The sequence below is a fragment of the Gracilinanus agilis genome, chromosome 3 (assembly GCF_016433145.1).
Source record: "Gracilinanus agilis isolate LMUSP501 chromosome 3, AgileGrace, whole genome shotgun sequence".
Lineage (NCBI taxonomy): Eukaryota > Metazoa > Chordata > Mammalia > Didelphimorphia > Didelphidae > Gracilinanus > Gracilinanus agilis.
The window spans coordinates 1,850,021-1,868,940 of record NC_058132.1 but is presented as its reverse complement, the minus strand read 5'-3'; the positions used below and the strand labels follow the sequence as shown (position 1 = coordinate 1,868,940).

At 40.1% G+C, this 18,920-nt stretch overlaps 1 pseudogene; it reads right to left on the bottom strand.

Annotated features, from left to right (window-relative positions):
- LOC123242874 overlaps positions 1 to 15,519 on the bottom strand; it is a 60,524-nt pseudogene extending 45,005 nt beyond the window's left edge.
- Positions 15,520 to 18,920: the final 3,401 nt, after the last annotated feature.

Genomic DNA, 18,920 nt, shown 5'->3' with positions numbered 1-18,920 from the left:
TCCACAGGGGCTGCTTCCCAGGAAGATGGCTGAGAGCTGGGCTGGAACCAGGACTGTTGGTCTGGGAACTGTTTCCATTCCCAGGGCTCCTGTACTCCTCTGTTAGTGGCAGTTGGTGAGGCAGTTTGGGAGATCCACAGTGATGGCTCTTGAGTCTGGGCTGGGAGCAGATCTGGTGAGTGGAAGGCTTGTGGGTTCAGGATTCTGGGCTGTGTCTGTCAGAGGCTGAGGAGAGATAATGGTCAAGGGTAGTGATGGTTTGACTGACCTGGCACATCTTGCCTTGTCTTCCCCTCAGGGTGCCCTGCTGCTTTACCTAGGCTGACTTTTCTCTTTACTCCTTGGGTGGCAACCTTGAACTATGGCTGTTTTAAAATTTTTTTTAAAGTCTGTATCATATTGTACTTTGCTAATTGTTTGCTTTACGTTTTAATTTTGTTATTTTATGAGTTAATTTTGTTGTTTGAAGTTCATATGTTAATCTGATCAATATTTTTCTATTACACTGAATCATTTAAAGCTACTATGTTTTGGGCTATTAGATAAATTCTGTTCATGATTTTATTGGACCTCTAATAGTGAATAAGTCTATTCTGATTAATAAAAAGGTTTTTGACTACCCTGCTTGTAACTTGTCATTTGCTTATATTATTGTATTTGCTCATTTCTTTAAGTTTTAAATTTTTTTAAGTTCATCTGTATTAAGCGAATTAATATCTATTCTGTTATATGATTCTTTATACTGTTTGCCCATGATTGCACTCAAGAAAATATCATTGTAAAAATACATTGAAGTTAAACCCTTTCATGAGATCACATGTCACCTTAATAGTTTTTTTTATTTTGCCAATTATATACAATTTTTGAAGAATATGATGACTGAAAAATTTTAATTTCATAAGGGGTCTTTAGAAATGACTTTAGATAGCTATTACCTTCCGAATGGATGATAGGTTTTCATATATATATATATATATATATATATATATTATCAAGAATGTTGTATTAAAAGGTAGAGAACCAAATGGAAGTTCCTACCAAAACTTTTTATATATAAAAGAGGAAGCCAATAAAGAGCTCCTGCATGTGTGATATTTTAACTCTTTAATTCACTTCCATGAGAATAATCTAAATTCTTGGTCATGTTCTAGACCCCAAAAAGATTTTCCTGAGCAATACAGAGGTTTGTGTTTTTGCCAAGGTTGAAAGATCTGCTATATCTGTTAAATTTGTGACAAGTATACATCAGTTCATAGATTTTTAAAATATCACACAGCAAGTTATTATATAGAAACTCATGAAAATCCTATATAATAATGGGTATGTTTGCTATTGTCATTAAATGTGTTATTATAATTTTGGGAAATTTTGTTACTTTATGTGAATGTGCATTTTCAACTCTACTACTGTTTTGTTTTTGTATATCTGTTATTCTGTAAAAATAATTTGCATTCACAGTAGTTCATGGCCAAAGTTTAAAAAAAGAATTGTATCTCATTTGTGGTGAGAAACCTTTGTGTTCTACCACAGTGTGTTGCTGATTCTAAGCTCTATATTTTTGATTTTTAAGAAATTTTTTCATTATTCTTTTCCCTTGTATGTGCAATGCAGTATTTGAGTTACTTTTTTCTCTCATTTTTGTACTTTAACACATTATCAATATTAATCCTTTTTTAATTTTACAGTAATATAAGTTTAATATAAAATATATATTTGCTATAATGCATACCAAAAATCTTTAGATGGTGGAAACCTGCCATTTATTGATAAATATTATGGGACTGTGATTGATGATTCTGTCTGATTCCAGGATAAGGGAACAAAAGAGCCACTATTTTGTAAATGGAATTAGCTCACCCTCATTCATTTGTGTAGACTCTAGCCACCAGAAATAATGTCACCCCACCCAACTTAGAATTAAGTGGAGAGGGAGGAGGTCTGTTAACCACACGTGATAGTAAGTGACAAATCAAAAACAAGGGATTGCCCTTTGGGCAGTCCAAAACAGTGTTGAGGCTTCCATTTGTCCATTTGAAATTGGAGGTGGATGCAGGAAGTGATGAAAGATGCTATCTTTTAAATATGATAGTAACTTCCTATGGAGGTGGTTGGTACTTTGAACTTGGTGTGACAGGATCTCTGGTGAGACCTCAGACTTACCTTTGAATTGTCACGTGGATAAGTTAAACTGACTCTTTCTCTTCCCTTCGTTTCTGTAGGCTCTAGCCTTAGGGAGGCCTCTCTTCTTAGAGGAGACCTTGTAGCTAGAAGCCTTGTTAAATTCACCTCCATGCCCCTCTGCTGGGGCCTCTAAATCCCTACCTGGTTCAAAACTCTGGTCCAGAGTTTCTCTCAACTTCCCTATCTTCGACCTTCCTAATTGTAAATAAACCACCATAAAAGTCATCCTGACTTGGGTCTATTTTATTTTGAAATTGAGTTGATTGATTTCTGGCGACCATACCTTAAATATCCAGTTTTCCCTCTTACACTATACAGTGCTAAAAAACACAAGGTCAAGGAGACCAACCAGTCCCCATTGGATTGATGAGAATCTGCACAGTGCCCAGGAGCATAAGGTCAAAAAAAGACCAAACCAATCCAGGAAGGATTGATGAACTTTCTACACCAATACTAAGGATGTGCACCTAGTGTTTGGGGTTCAAGATCACGGCTTTTCTGACATATGTTGGAGGCCAGCTTTCCTTTCCCTGAGCCACATCCTAGTCAACTACTGAAGGTTGGCTATCATCCTAGCTCCCCCTATCCCTGAAAGTGAAGGCAAATCAAAATAGGGAATGACACTTCCCTTTCATGAAAAATTTAGTCCTTTTTTTTCTCTTTTATAATATGGAAACTTTCTATAGTCTTGGCTACTGATTGGGTAAGTGCACGATTCCTTAAATCACTTTATTTGACCTTGATTCAAGGACCAGTTATATGTTTATTTTTCCTTTACTTACATTTTTGTACATAAGATTTTGACATTTTATATCTTATCCACAAGTTATTTTTCTCTTTCATTTGGATTTTTTTATGTTTTGGGATTTTTTTGATAATTGACTCATACCCCCCATATCTCAGCCATGTATCCTCAGCTGATCTGGGTGTTTGTCTCTATCCTCTTCAGAGGGGAATGTGTTATAATTCTCCTCAGGGCGGTATATATGTATATATCCTATAATGCAAAGTTTAAATTCTTTTGAGAATAATTTCAGGATAAGAAACTTGCTACCTCCCCAAATCCAGAAACTGAACTGTTTGGAGAAAGTGCAATGAAGGTGCCTGCAGAGACCCTACACTGCATCAAAAAGATCCAGAATGAACTTTGGGGTGCAGTTGATTGAACTGTGATTGTGATTAGATGCATTTGTTTTGAATGTATACACTTATGCCAAAGGGGACTGCCTGCTAATTAGCTTTTTGTCAATGCACCTAGCAATCGTATCATTGGTTTTGTCCTCTTTTCTTTTTATCCCCAAATTATTGTAATTTATAAGTTAGTTATGTTTTCATGATCCTTTTGGGGGGAATGTGTTATTGGGAATTTGGGGGTCCTTGAATTACATCTCCCGTGAGTCCACTGACTGCCTGTTGTTATGCAATGACATACAGAGAGATCTAAAATTGAGGGGCTGACGTTCCTCTCACGCTTGAATTCCAATCCAACAGCATGTCAGGAGGTAACAGTGAGGGTTTTTAAACTGACTAAGCAGCATAGCATGTGCTTCATTTTCTAATGACTATTAATAAGTCTTATAAAAAACATATATTTCTAAAGCTATTATTTTATATTAATTTTATTTCTTACACTTAGAATCAATACTGTGTATTTGTTCCAAGGCAGAGGAGTTGTAAGGGCTAGGCAATGGGGGTTAAGTGACTTGCCCAGGGTCACACAGCTAGGAAGTTTCTGAAGCCAGATTTGAACCTAGGACCTCCTGGCTCTCACCACTGAGCCACCCAGTTGCCCACCTTGTAATCATTTTAAAGAAAAATCTCCAGATTTCTGCTTCCTCGAACTAAGATGGCAGAGTAAGAACTGCTTGAAGCTCACCCAAACCCTCCATAAAAAAGAAAAAAGCCTCAAAACAAAGGAAATCAGGAGGGAATCTGTGTGATAATGACATTAAACCTACTCTGCCCATTTTTAGATTTAATCACCAAAGGTGTGAACACCACCATTTAATTCACAAGTGGGGAAATCTGTAACCCATATGTGTGAAAGTGGGTGATGAATCAGAATTGACTGACTGTCCCCTGGGCAGTCCTAAGCAAAGTGTGTGTTGTGATGGGACATGTAAACTAGAGGAAGGCACAGGAAGTGACACAGAAGAAGCGCCTTTAAAACGCAGTGACAACTTACCGTGAGACAGTTCTGGAGGAGCTCTGGCTGAAACCTTGGACTTGATGAGTGTTATATTGAAACTCTGGGAGCAGAGAGTCTCGCCCTTGATTGACGGGTGAGGACCGTTGGAACATCGGAATGTTCCCAGAGGCCATGAGGACAGGGGAGAAAGCGGTTGGCCAGGGGGTATAAATACCCTGCCATCCTGGCTTTTGGTTCCTTGCACTTCCCTGGACCTGAGATATGTGGATCCTGGTCTTTTGGGATCGGTGACTTGCTTGGCTCAACCTTGCAAGAACCTCCTGTCTTGTACCTGACTATCATTGCCAACCTGTACCCAGACCATCACTCTTCTGATTCTACTGCCCCTAGATATTAGGAATTCACACCATCTTAGTTATCTAGGCATCCCAGGGCCTGGGAGGGATCCGGGAAGTGGGCAGGAGAAGAAGAAGTGGGTAGAAGGGGGTGATACCTGAAGGCTGTAAAAGGCATAACAACATCTGGCAAGAAGAAGAAGCTGAAGACATCTAACAGCATCTTGCTTGCTCTGGTTTGGCTGTGGCCAGACTGAGCCAGAGGAGCTAAACAAGCCAGCATCACTCACTTGCCTACAACTCTGAGGGTTTATTATTATCAATTAGTTAGGGTTTCCCAATTCCTCTACCCATTTCCCAGTACTCCATCTTTGTTAAATATAGATAAACTATCCAAGTACCTTCCTGGAGTGGTTGTGTTATAGCTTCTCTGGGAAGGGAGTCACACAGTCAGATAAACCGTTACCAAGGCCAAAGAGCCCAATATCTATCATCAATCAACCCCAGGTGGGACCTGAAGGGATACTAACCATTGACCTGAAGGATCCTGTCTAGGCACAGTTATAAAGGAGGGAGGTGTTACACCATCTAGCTAGGTGGCAAGCTTCAGTTGATCTTTTTTTTTTTTTTAGATTTATTACTAGCTCTGTAACTTTTTTTTATTTTTTTTTTAAACCCTTGTACTTTGGTGTATTGTCTCATAGGTGGAAGATTGGTAAGGGTGGGCAATGGGGGTCAAGTGACTTGCCCAGGGTCACACAGCTGGGAAGTGGCTGAGGCTGGGTTTGAACCTAAGACCTCCTGTCTCTAGGCCTGACTCTCACTCCACTGAGCTACCCAGCTGCCCCCAGCTTCAGTTGATCTTGCTCCAGCCACCTATTTGAACTTCCACTGCTGTCACACAATTGGCAGTGGTAGTTTAGTTTATCTACCCTCTCTCCCTCCATCTGCCCATTTATTTTTATAACATAAGACAGCTCTTAACTCTGCTCCCTTGGAACTACACGTGGTGAGTGTAAAGACTCACTTTCCCTGGATTTCTCTGAAGGAACTCTCCTGTCAAGAGAGGCTTCGTGACTGAACCTTTTGCTTCATTCATTCCCGGCCATCATCCTGAGCCTTCTTGGACCTAGGATTAGTTAGCCCTGCCTGGGTTAGTCCAGGGGCTGGAGCAAATTACTTAGAGTGTCAGGTTAGTTATCTTACCCTATTCTCTCTCTGATTTTCTCTACTTCACTCTCTCCTATATTTTATAAATAAATTACTAAAGATTATTAGGAATTGAATCAATTCCTTAGCAACCACACCTTTAAATATTTAGTCCAACCAAAACCCCCTTTTCCCTTTTTACATTTTATACATCTGTCTCGTGTGAGAAGAGAGAGTAGCCCAGTTTGTGAGGCATCAGAGGGGCCCGCCCAGCACACAAGACACCAGGGAACTGCTAGCAAGGGGAACAGAATCCAGTTGGACCAAACACCTGCAAACCTCCCTAACCAGGCGATCTCATTGCAGGGCACATTGTGGGACCAAAAAAGCAACTAGTCCCACCCTAAGTACCAGAGCAGATTTCAAGCTACCCTAGGAGTAGAGAAGAACTTACACATTATAGGCAAGGTAAGGAGGTGATATGTGGGAGCCATAGAAAGATGAGCAAAAGTCAAAAGAAAAAGTCTAACCTTAGAAAGTCAAAATGCAAACTCGGAAGAGTACCGCAATAGCAAAAAGGAAATGTAAACCCTCAAAGGAAAGTGTGAAAGGATGTTAGGCCCCAAAAGAACCCCTAGAAAAACTTGAAGTTAAAGAAGTCGATAAGAGAACTGACAGAAAAACTCAACAGCTAGTGGAAATTTTACTGAAGAAATCAACTCCACCCAAACTATAATATACTAATTTAGTAAATGTCTTTGCTATAAGGTAAATAAGTTATGTGACTGATTATTAATGGGAAGCATACAAGTGGAGGTTTGTGATCTAAAATAGCAAGAGTAGCCACATACAGGAATACCCCAATAACTTTAACCAGTAGCTAATTCAATTATTTTACATAAATTTTATATTAAATAGTAGCAAAGAGACTATAGCAAATTATCACAAGGAATATTTACTTTGACCATATGGGATTCATACCAGGAATGTCAGGCTGATTTAACATTAGGAAAACCATCTGCATAATTGACCATATCAATAACCATACAAACAAAAATTACATAATTTTCTCAAAAAATGCAGAAAAAGCCTTTGACAAAATGCAATACTCATTCTTATTTAAAACACTAGAAAGTATATAAATAGAAGGGCCTTTCCTCAAAATAACAATACAGTATCTAAAACCAGCAGCAAATATCATCTGCAATGGGGATAAGTTAGAAGCCTTCCAAATAAGGTCAGGAGTAAGGCAATGATGCGCATTATCACCATTATTATTTAATATTGTACTAGAAATGCTAACTGTAGCAATTAGAGATGAAAAAGAAAATGAAGAAATTAAAGTAGGTAATGAGAAAACTAAAAATCACTCTGTGGATGATATGATGGTATACTTAGAGAATCCTAGAAAAGCAAATAGGAAACTAGCTGAAATAATAACTTTAGCAAAGTTGTAGGATACAGAATAAACCCACATAAATCATCAGCATTTCTATATATTTCCAACAAATCTCAGCAGCAAGAGTTAGAAAGAGAATCCATTTAAAATCACTCTAGGCAATATAAAATATTTCGAAATCTATTTGCCAAGATAAACACAGAAATTATATGAACACAATTACAAAACACTTTTCACACAAATTAAGTCATATCTAAACAATTAGAAAAACATTAATTGCTCATGGTTAGGACAATCTAATATAATAGAAGTGACAGCCCTACCTAAATTAATTCATGTATTCAGTTCCATAGCAATCAAACTACCAAAAAGCCCTTTTATAGAACTAGGAAGAAGAACACAATTAATCTGGAAGACAAAAGACCAAGAATATCAAGGGAATTAATGGAAAAAAAGGTGCAGTACTGGGAGCCATCAAATCCATGCTGTCTGACATGGTGACTGGTACAAACCTGGGACTGCAAAGTGGTGTCCAGGGAGGATGGAAACACCCAGTCAGAGTCCCCTGTGTGACTCCTCTCTTACTAACACTTCACATTATTGGAATTTTTATGTTCAATATCCCTACTCAGCCCCAGGGAAATGCAGAAGAACAGCTAGAGGCTGTTACCAAAAGCCTTTATAGATTCCCAGGAAAATCCCACCTTATGTGTAATAATACAGAAATTCCCCTAAAGTCACTTAGCAGATGTTATCATTAAGGGAGGTCACTTGTATCTATTTGAGGTGGTAGAAATGATGTACAGAGAGGACAAGATGACACTTCTCCTTTATAACAGTTGCCCAGGCAGGATCCTTCAGGTCAAAGAGGTTTATCCCTTTAGGACCCACCTGGGGTTAATTGATATACTGATTTGGGCTCTTCAGCTAGGATAACAACGATATTCTGACTGCGTTGTATCCCTTCCCAAAACAAGCTTTGAAACTGATTTAAGAAGGTACTTTAAACTTTATATATTAATAAGAAGGATAAGGGTAAAGGACTGAGGTTTAGGAGACCCTACTTTAATTATTACTAACGAAACTCCCAACTGCTGGCAAGTGAAGAAATAATGTTAGCTTCCCTCTGGTTCAGCCTGGCCAGGACTAAACCAGAGTAGGTAAACTGCTGGGAAATCTTCAGTTTCTTCTTCTGTAGATTTTAACCTTAACATTTGAGATATATCCACCCTTTCCACCCTCTTCTTCGTCTCCTGCCCAAGTCCCAGATCCCTCCCGGGCCCTGGGAAACCTAGATAACTAGATGATGAAACTCCTAATATCTAGGGGCAGTAGACACCAAGGTGGTGGTCAAGTACAGGTTGATAATGGTATATCAAGTACAGGAAGAGCTTGCAGAGAGATGTTTGCACCCTCTCACTCCAAGACCAGGATCCACTGATCTCTAGCCTCAGGACAGGTCAAAGACCCAGAACTTCTGTCAGGGTTCTCAACTGCCCCCTCCTGCCTTTCACATGCCTCCCTGGGAACATTCTATCCAACTGACTTATCTGTCAATCATTGAATGAACTTCAAGCTCCCAGAGATTCAATATAACACAGATAATGATCTAATGTTAAAGTCTTTTCCTAGTCATGCAAATGGCATAAATAAGAATCAAATGCCTGTAGGGTTGAAACAAATATTTTCCCAACCTACTAAAGACACCTATGCACCAATCTGGATAAGGGGTCTTATAGGGGACACTCCTAAGTATAAACCCCCAACAAAACTGTACTTAGACTTTCTATCCCCATGTACAGGAGCTTGCATAATAGCAGGCCAGGGAGGACAAGCTTCCCTGATTCGATATGTTAACATAGGAGGACAATGGATAAAAAAATGGAGAATTGCCTTCCATGAAAAGGCTGGTATGTCCCACCCCACCAGACTATTTTGTTAACCCCACAACCTAGGAAACATGTCAAACAAATCTTTGAAAAATATGGAAAAATGAAAAGTTGTTAGTAACAAAACTATGTTGATTATATTCTTTTGAAGTCTAGCTAATTGTGTAATTGAAATTGGGTAGTGTAACGAATGACTATTGATTAATTATGTAATTGATTAGAGTTTTCTTAGCTTAATTGGTTGGTGTAATGAGCAATTATTTTTAGCTTGACTACATGCTTTGTACCTCACGGATGAGTGAAGAATTTCTAACTCAGTTACCCCAGTGATGACAGCACAAACATTTTCTGCAAAGCTCTGCATCTTTTGTTAGAATCAAAGAATGTAGGATAATTATGGAATGTCAATCAAACGACTTTGTAATTTAGTAATAGTTAATGTATGACTTATTTCATTATCTCCAAGAAAAGATGTATGTTGAAAATGAAATTCCATGCCAACCATATATGTATCCAATAAGAGTATAAAAACAAAACCACTCTGAGCCAAAGAGGAGCAGTTTTCTGCAATGCCTGACTGCAGGCAACATTAAACTGTCTCTCATCTCCTTTCTCAAATTGCTGATGCTGTTCTACTGCCAAGGGCCCCCACCTTGGATCCTTCAAGGGCTAGATCCCTCAGAGAAAGATGGTGGCCTCCAGTACCAGATCTTAAACTGTATTATAAAACAGTGATCATTAAAACAATCTGATATTGGCCAAGAAATAGAAGGGTATATCAATGGTATAGATTAGGGGTAAATGATCTCAGTAATCTAGTATTTGATTAAACCCAAAGATCTCAACATTTGGGATAAAAACTCACTATTGTTATTGGCAGTATGGTGCTACTGTATTTGGGCCTGATAAGGAGATGGCCCAAGATCCTTAGATGGTATATGGATCTAAGCTGAGTGAGGAATGGGATGCCTGAATGGCCACCAAGGTGTGCTGGTAACCACCAGAGCTTATAAATATTTGTCTCAGCTGAGCACCAGACCCCACCTACAGTGCCCAAGCCAAAGTGATTGAGTAAAAAGCTATATATTAGTCCACACAGCTCCTCTGGTTACTTGGCTTGGGAGTGGGTTAATGGATGAGGGCTTATAATGAAATTAATTGGTAATAAGGTCGGATAACACTATTGACTGCTCTTTAAACAAGTATTTCCTTTTCCCCTTTAGATGTAGATATTAAATTGCTCTGTAGAAAGACACCAGTCTTCACTTAACTTAGTTCAAGGCTTTAATACTAATAAACTCAAAGGGGTAGGATCCAGGATAAGGAAAGTGGTGTTGGGGATGGCTATGTTAAACTATGGGTTCTAGAGTTGGCTAATCAATCACTAATCAAGTTGGCAGCTGACTAGAGAGGTTTCTCTCCCTGTCAGATCCTGATCAGGCCTAGCTGTGGCCTTGACCAGGTGAAGAGAGGGTTTGTGATTCTTCTCAATGATAGATGTTAGCTGTACATCTCTCAGTCGTATTCAGCAACAGGTGAAACGATATTTGAGGCAATAGGCTACAGGTTCTAGTGTTGAAGGTCTACAGGCCTACCCACCTACCACCTGGGACCCTGAGAGGCTCAGCCCCTGGATTTTTATAGTGGTGACAGCAACTGTCTTTTGCTCCTGGCTCATGCCATCTGGGTAAGGTCTAAATTCTCTGACTGTTGGTTGTCACTCAAGTTGGTCTCCATCTTCTTCCCAGAGGTTGCTATAACACTATGTAACAAAAACTGCTGGGAAAATTGGAAAACAGTCTGGCAAAAATTGGGTTTAGATCAACATCTCACTCCCTATACCAGGATACGATCAAAATGGGTATAGGAGTTAAACATTAAAAGTAATATTATAATTAAATTAGGGGAAAATAGAATAATTTACTTGTCAAATCTATGGAGATGGGAAGAATTTATGACCAAACAAGAGATAGAGAACATTACAAGATGTAAAATGCATAATTTTTATTATATTAAAATTTTTCTGTATAAATAAAACCAATGCAACTAAGATTAGATGGGAATCCAGAAACTGGGGAAGGGGGCAGGGGGAATTGTATAACAAATTTCCATGATAAAGGTCTAATTTCTCAATATATAGAGAACTAAGTCAAATTTATAAGAATCCAAGTCATTCGCCAATTGACAAATGGTGAAATGATATAAACAAGCAGTTTTCAGATGAAGAAATCAAAGCCAACAATAATCATATGAAAAAATGCCCTCTTGATTAGAGAAATGCAGATTAAAACAACTCTGAGGTACTACCTCACAATTAGCAGATTGGCTGATATTATAATAAAGGAAAATCATAAATGCTGGAGGGGATGTGGCAACATTAGGATACTAATGCATTGCTGGTGGAGTGGTTTACTGATCTAACCATTGTGCAGGGAAATTTGGAATTATGCCCAAAGGACTATTAAAGAATGCCTGCCTTTTGATCCAGTTACACTACTAGGTCTCTATCCTAAAGAGACTTTTAAAAAAATTGGAGGGACCTTTGTTTGCACAAAAATATTTCTAGCTTCTGTGTGGAATAGAAGAGCTCCATCCCATGGCACCCTAATGGTGGGACATGAGTGTCACAGAGGAACATCATATCTAATGACCTGATGCTGGCGTCTCCTGGTGTCTCCTAGTGTCAGCATGCCAGAGACAGCATAATGGACACTGTGGAAGGGCAGCCAGCATGATATTTAAAAGCCAGAAGCCAAGGACCAGATTTTTATCCTGAGATGGGGAGGAAGCCAAGGCACTTTCTTAGCTTCCATATCTGCCACAGGGTGGGTGTTTCCTCTCTGTGCTGCAGCCTGGTGGCACAGCCTTAGCCAGCCAAATGGAGAATTTTTACTCTCTAACTTTCTCTTCATTCTCTGTCTTTACTATTAGGTGCTTATAAATCAGATGATTGAGCCTCCAGGTCAAAATTTTTTTTAAACCCTTATACTTCAGTGTATTGTCTCATAGGTGGAAGAGTGGTAAGGGTGGGCAATGGGGGTCAAGTGACTTGCCCAGGGTCACACAGCTGGGAAGTGTCTGAGGCCAGATTTGAACCCAGGACCTCCTGTCTCTAGGCCTGACTCTCACTCCACTGAGCTACCCAGCTGCCCCCTCCAGGTCAATTTTTATTTGTAACACTGCTCTTTTTGTGCTGGTAAAGAATTGGAAATTAAAGGGATGTCCCTCCATTGGGGAATGGCTGAAGAAATTATGGTACATGATGGTGATGGAATACTGGGGTGCTGTGAGGAATGATGAGAAGTACGATTTCAGAAAGAGCTGGAAAGACCAACATGAAGGAGTGCAGAGTGAAATAAGCAGAACCAGAAGAACATTGTGCACAGTGATAGCAATATTGTGGAACACTCAAAGGTGGTAGACTTGACTACTCTCAGCATTACTGAGAAAGCTGGACAGATCCGTGGGAACTGATGCAGAGAAATAAGCAGAACTGAGAGAACACTGTCCCCAGGAACAGTAATATTAGACAATGATTATCTGTGAAGAGTTGGCTACTCTCAACAATACAAAGATCTGGGACGATTCTGAGGCACTTATGACAAAGAATGCTATCTACCTCCAGAGAGACACCTGTTGGAGTAGAAGTGCAGATGGAAGCATAGGATATGTCACTTGTTTATTTAGGGATAGGTTTTGGGGTTGGGGTTTTATAAAATTATTCAGTTACAAAAAGGAATAATATGGAAATATGTTTTGTGTGACAATACATGTATAACCCAGATCGAATTGCTTGCCAGCTCTAAGAGTGGGGAGACCAGAAAGGAGGGGGACAATTTGGATTGTAGAGCTTCAGAAATCTCATATGGAGGGGGCAGCTGGGTAGCTCAGTGGATGGAGAGTCAGGCCTAGAGATGGGAGGTCCTAGGTTCAAATCCGGCCTCAGACACTTCCCAGTTGTGTGACCCTGGGCAAGTCACTAGACCCCCATTGCCTACCCTTACCACTCTTCCACCTATGAGCCAATACACAGTATTGGCTCCAAGATGGAAGGTAAGGGTTTAAAAACAAAAAAAAGAAATCGCATATGGAAATTTGTTATTAAAATAAAATGTTTTTCTTTTTATTGTCATGCAAAACACACTTCCACATTGGTCACAGTTGTAAGAGGCACATTCATACAAAACCAAAAATGAAAATAAAAGTATACACTGATGTGAAAGATGATTCCAACAGTTCTTTCACTGATGGTGGGTAGCATTCCCTGACAATCTTTCAGGATTGTCCCAGATCACTGCATTGTCGAGAGTAGCCAAGTTTTCACAGTTGATCAATGTTCTCTCAGTTCTGCTTATTTTGCTCTGCATCAGTTCCTACAGGTCTTTCCAGCTTCCCCTGAAATCGTCTTGCTTATCACTTCTTATAGCCCCAAAGTATTCCATTACCAACATGTATCTCAATTTGTTCAGCCATCCCCCAACTGATGGACATCCCCTCAATTTCCAATTCTTTGCCACCACAAAAAGATGAGCTAAAAATTAAAAAAGAAAAAAAGAAAACGAAATAACAGCTAATTTCTTCACTTATAAAATGAACTGGAGGAAGAAATGTCAAACTTCTCCAGGATCTTTGCCAAGAAATCCCAATGTGGGGTCATGAAGAGTCACACATAACTGAAGACTCATTGAACAACATTCCGATCCATACAATGATCCACCATAACTCCAAAGGAGTCATGAGGAAGAATGCCATCCACTTCTAGAGAGAGAAGCAGTGCACTCTGAGGTCAGATGGAAGCAGAATCGACCAGGCTCTGGGTTACAGGTTAGGATTACAAGTTACAACATTTTCTTTGCCCTCGATGACCTTATGTTGTAATGGAGACACAGGAAAGATCTCTATAAATTCATGTGATGTAAATCCAAAATAAAGACATTAGAAGCAATTAAACCCAAGGTAGCAAGTAAATCCATATGAACGAGGAGGGCCTGAGCAAGTGAATAGATTGATTAAAGTTTCACAAAGACAAAGTGCCCAAGTTGTATCTTAAAGGAAGAGAGTCTGTGAGGGAGAGCTAAGGAGACACACAAGACAGGATAAGGAAGAAAGGAGACTTTCCTTAGCACAGGGGAAAGTCAGTGCAAAAGCACGGAGATCACAAATAGATTTCATGTGAAGAATTGGGATTTCGGTGGTACGTGGAGTGTTGGAAGAGGCGCAACATCCATTGATGCTAAAGAGAGTTTGAAGTCATGATGGCAAGGTCTTACACAGAACGATTTCCATTTCCAACTATAAGCCTCTGGGAGCCTGTATCCCTAAGGGTCTCAAGCCCTTCTTCAAGTCTGTCTGTCCTGTATCCTTGGGTTGGAAAAGGCTGACATCTCCCACAGCCATAGATCCAGCTCTACTTTGATTCACTCTGTTAGGATTGGGGCTGGTCTCAGATATCTTCACTAAGGAATTTTATCCAGCGAAGATGAATTGACTTGGAGATCCTGACAAATATTCTGAGAATAGAGACTTGATCTCTGCCAGGGAGCACAGCAGGACTTGAAGATCTGTGTGTCCCTGCGAATGAGCAAGAAGGGGCTGATGGCTGGGAAGCACAGTGAGCTGAATGTACTCACAATGATCACCGGAGTGAATGACGTACACTTTATAGAGGACAAAGCTGCAGCCGAGGCAGTAAGCACAAACAAAGATGCCCACCAGCAGCACAATGGTGTGGGTGGCCTCCATCTCAGGAGACGTCCTCAGGGAGAGGCTCATGCTGCGGAGGCGCTGGAATCTCTGGTGGTGTCTGCACAGCAGGACCACCATGTAGCTGCTGGCCCACACCATGCCCCTGACACAAAGGATGTCCCACAGGGAGGGCAGGATGGTGGCCTCCTTCAGCACCTGCTCCCAGGAGCAATATAAGACAGCAAATCCACCCGTGTGGCTGCTGTTCTACTCCTTGAACTTGATATATGTGTGAGCACGTTTACATCTATGATCATGTTGAATACCCAGCAGAGGAGACACGAAGGGTTGATGAGCTTCACAGCTCTGACTTTGTGTTTGTCCATCCTAGAGTTGCTGGCACTAATAGTGACAGCCTGGAAGGCACTAAGGATAGCCATGGTACAGATGGAAAGACCCTGGCTGACTCTTTGGAGGTAAGACTATTTTACAGCCTATGAATCCCAGGAAATATCTTTTCCCCACATAGAAGAATGCTAGTGGGCATCCCTTGGAGAGAAGCACTATGGTATTAGTCATTGTAAGCTGGACCAGAATGAGGTCCACTGACCTCAACCTGTGGCTGCTGAACAAAGAGAAGACATAAAAGCCAGGGAAGAAGGAGTTGCCCAGCACCCCGACTCCAGCTTGAGAAAAGAAAATCATCCCCAGGACCGTGTTGGAGGGAGGCATGCTCTTGGAGCAACTGGAGACATCCTGAAAAAAGAGAAGAAAGAACAAAAATCTTACATGATCAACACAAAGAAGCTCATGATCTACCTGGGAGAAGAGTGATGTAAATTATGTGCCTTCAGAATCTACTGAGTACATACCATGCCCTTATCCGCACATGGGCATCTGCATCTTCCCAACCACACGGTTCCATACACACATACATACATGGGAACAGATTCCTTCTTTCTCTGCCCAGATATTACCCATGGGCTTTCTAGACTAGCTTTCCCCATTCCTGCCTGTGAGATGTTGTGTAACTGGAAGGCCTAACAATACTGGGACCCTTTGCATGATTCTAAATTTGTGGAGTAAGCTTTGACTTTAAATTGGTGGAGAGAATTCTGAGTCAAATGTTTGCACTCGTAAAAGAGGCATTTGCTTCTTCAGTAATGGGACAGAGGAAAATACACAGATTTTTGTCAAATGAGTTCTTTAATGTGGAAAATTTCCCCTTTAGGGAATAGACGACTTTTCCCTTTTTCCTACCTTTCATCCATTTAAAAAGGTTATTCCCTCTTATCTATCATTTCCGGCCACTGGAATTCTAGTTAAAGTCCCAGAATCCTTTGGGGCTCAAGGTTATATACATTTTTTTAGAAAATTAGTAGGCTAAAACCAGTATAATACTGCCTTCTCATCCAGGAGGACTAATGGTAGAAGGCTCTTTTCTAAATTGCCTAAGAAGTAGTGAGAAATGAGAGGCAAGAACCCAGGAACTTTGTGCCATAAAGAATGAATCTGGGGCTGGGATGAAGACCTTATTGTAATGGGGAGAATTTTGGGAAAGGTGTGTGGCAAAAGGGATTTTGAAGGGAGGTTGTCAGGGACTTGTTAGGTAAATAATATGGGTTACAGGTAGGATGGAATGGGGAGATTCAGGATATAATATGAGGCTGAAGTCAGGGGGTACAGCACTGAAGGGAACAAAGATCTCCAGGGAGAGGAAGAATTAATCTAACCAGGCAAAGACAGCAGGGCTTACAGACCAGGACTCAGACTTAAAGACATACTGAGGGAAATAGACTGAATTGAAATTAATTACAAGCTTTAGTTAATTTCACAGGAAGGGACTTGTTTGAAGTTACACCTTCCTTCAGGATGGATACCGGCTTCCCTTCAAGCCCAGAGTATGTTGGTTCTTTCCCTCTTCTCCTCTCTCTTAATAACTAACTGACAAATTATACTAATAAGTCTGTTAAATCACAAAAGGGTTTATTGTCTTCTCAGGTTGATTTGTCAGGAAAAGTGGATTGAGGAAGCCCTAACAGTTATTTAAAGAAACCTCAGGTGGGGGAGGGAGGCAGAGATGAGGTTTGAGCAAGGTCCTGCCTTAACTCAGCTCTTAAGGTGATCTTGAAATCTAAGATGATGACTAACTAACCTCTCTAGATAAAATATTGCCAAATTATAGTTAAACCCCTCACAGACTAGAACTACTCTCTGATTTACTCTCCTTATTGACTCCACAGACATTTAAGGTAAGGGAAGGAAGGTAGGAAATGAGGTAGGGTATGGAGATACAAAGGGTTTATCTAAACTAATAATTCTTAAATAAATATTCCAAAGCTGGACTACATTTTCAATTCTTCAGATAGGAATAGAAGCAGCTCAGCTGGTCTGACTCTCTCTCCACGAGATCCCCAAACCAACTGAAACTCTCCTTCAAGATTCTAAACTCCTAACTGATTTCAGAACTCAGCCAAAGCTTGAAAAAACTGTCATGACCCCCTCTCTCTGCACTACATTATCTCAAGGTTTATTAGGCTTGGCATACATGTTTCCTTGGAGGCTGGACTCTTCACAGTCCAATTTTACAAAAATATTCATATTTGCATAAATAGATGTATTCATTATTTAATATTTTAAATGATGCTTTTGTTTGGTAGAAGGGATCAGGCCTGTCGATCTAAGTTAAGGGCTAGTCATCAACAAAGTCAAGACAGAAGTATCTCTTGGAGTGGAATTAGTTTAAAGAGATAACTCTGCTAATATTTAAATATTTGGGCAGCTCATCCAGACATATATATCAATATAACCTCTTTTATCTTGAGGGTCTTGAATACATTCAAAAACATTTCCATTGAATTAAATAGCCAGACTTCATTATTAAAAAGGCCTGAATAATACTGTGACTCAATCAGAGCCATTTTGAGAGAGACTGTCTTACCCTCTGGTCAACTTCTTTATGAAAACAAAAAAGCAATCTGAGAATTTGAGAATCGTCATCCAAGGAATGAGCCTTTGAGTGTCTAGATTCTAGAAGTTGACGCAAACACGGGGGTGAAGGAGGCCTGGGCAATGCCACAGAAGGCAGAGCCAAATAGAGCCCTTGGTTCTATGGGCATCCCGCAAAGGAGGACCTGGATGGAGGGGAATCCCAAGAATGTCATCTCCTTCTCCATCTTCCCATCCTTTTGCTCATCTCTCTCCAGAAACTATAATGTAGCCTATTCTTTTGTTATCCAAAGGTTTCCAGTTCATTGACACTGTCTAAAACACAGAGACCAGAGAGGAACTAGAACTTATGAGTAAGAGAACCCAGAGAACCCAACCTCCATTGAGGTGATAGGAATATTTCTGAGGTGGAGGCTGATGTTGATTGTGACTGAGTTCAGAAATTTTCACCTAAAATAAACTCCCTGAAACTGAAGCAAAGCAAAGCAAATGAATATCAGAAACTGTGGAGATCTATCATCTCCAATAATCTGATAAGGACAGCTTAGTTGATAAGGAAATTATCCAAGAATTGATGCAGAGTGAAAGGAGCAGAGCCAGAAGAACACTGTACACAGAGACTGATATATTATGGTAAAATCGAATGTAATGGACATCTGTACTAGCAGCAATGCAATGACTCAAGACAATTCGGAGGGACTTATGGAAAGGACCACTATCCACATTCAGAGGAAGAACTTCAGGAGTAGAAACACAGAAGAAAAACAACTGCGTGGACACTTGGGTTGATGAGAACATGATTGGGGATGTAGACCTGAAAAGACCACACCCATGTAACTATCAATAATGTATAAATAAGTCTTGACTGACCACACCAGTGGAAATGTGAATTAACTATGGCGGGGGGAGGGGGTGAGCCAGGGGATGGGGGGGTTGAAGGGGATGAAGAGTAAAGTAAAAACATGACTTATGTAACCAGGGAAATTTTTTCTAAAAATAAAAAATTATTAAAAAAAAAAGATAAGGAAATAATGGACACGGGAGGCATTCTTGACTCTTAACTCATAGCTGCTTTTCCAAAGTGCCATTGAGTCATAAGTTTATTATATAAGAAATTCAAACTCCCTTTCACTCAAAAGCACAAGAATAGTTTCCCACAACTACACAGAGCTGCATTTTTAACA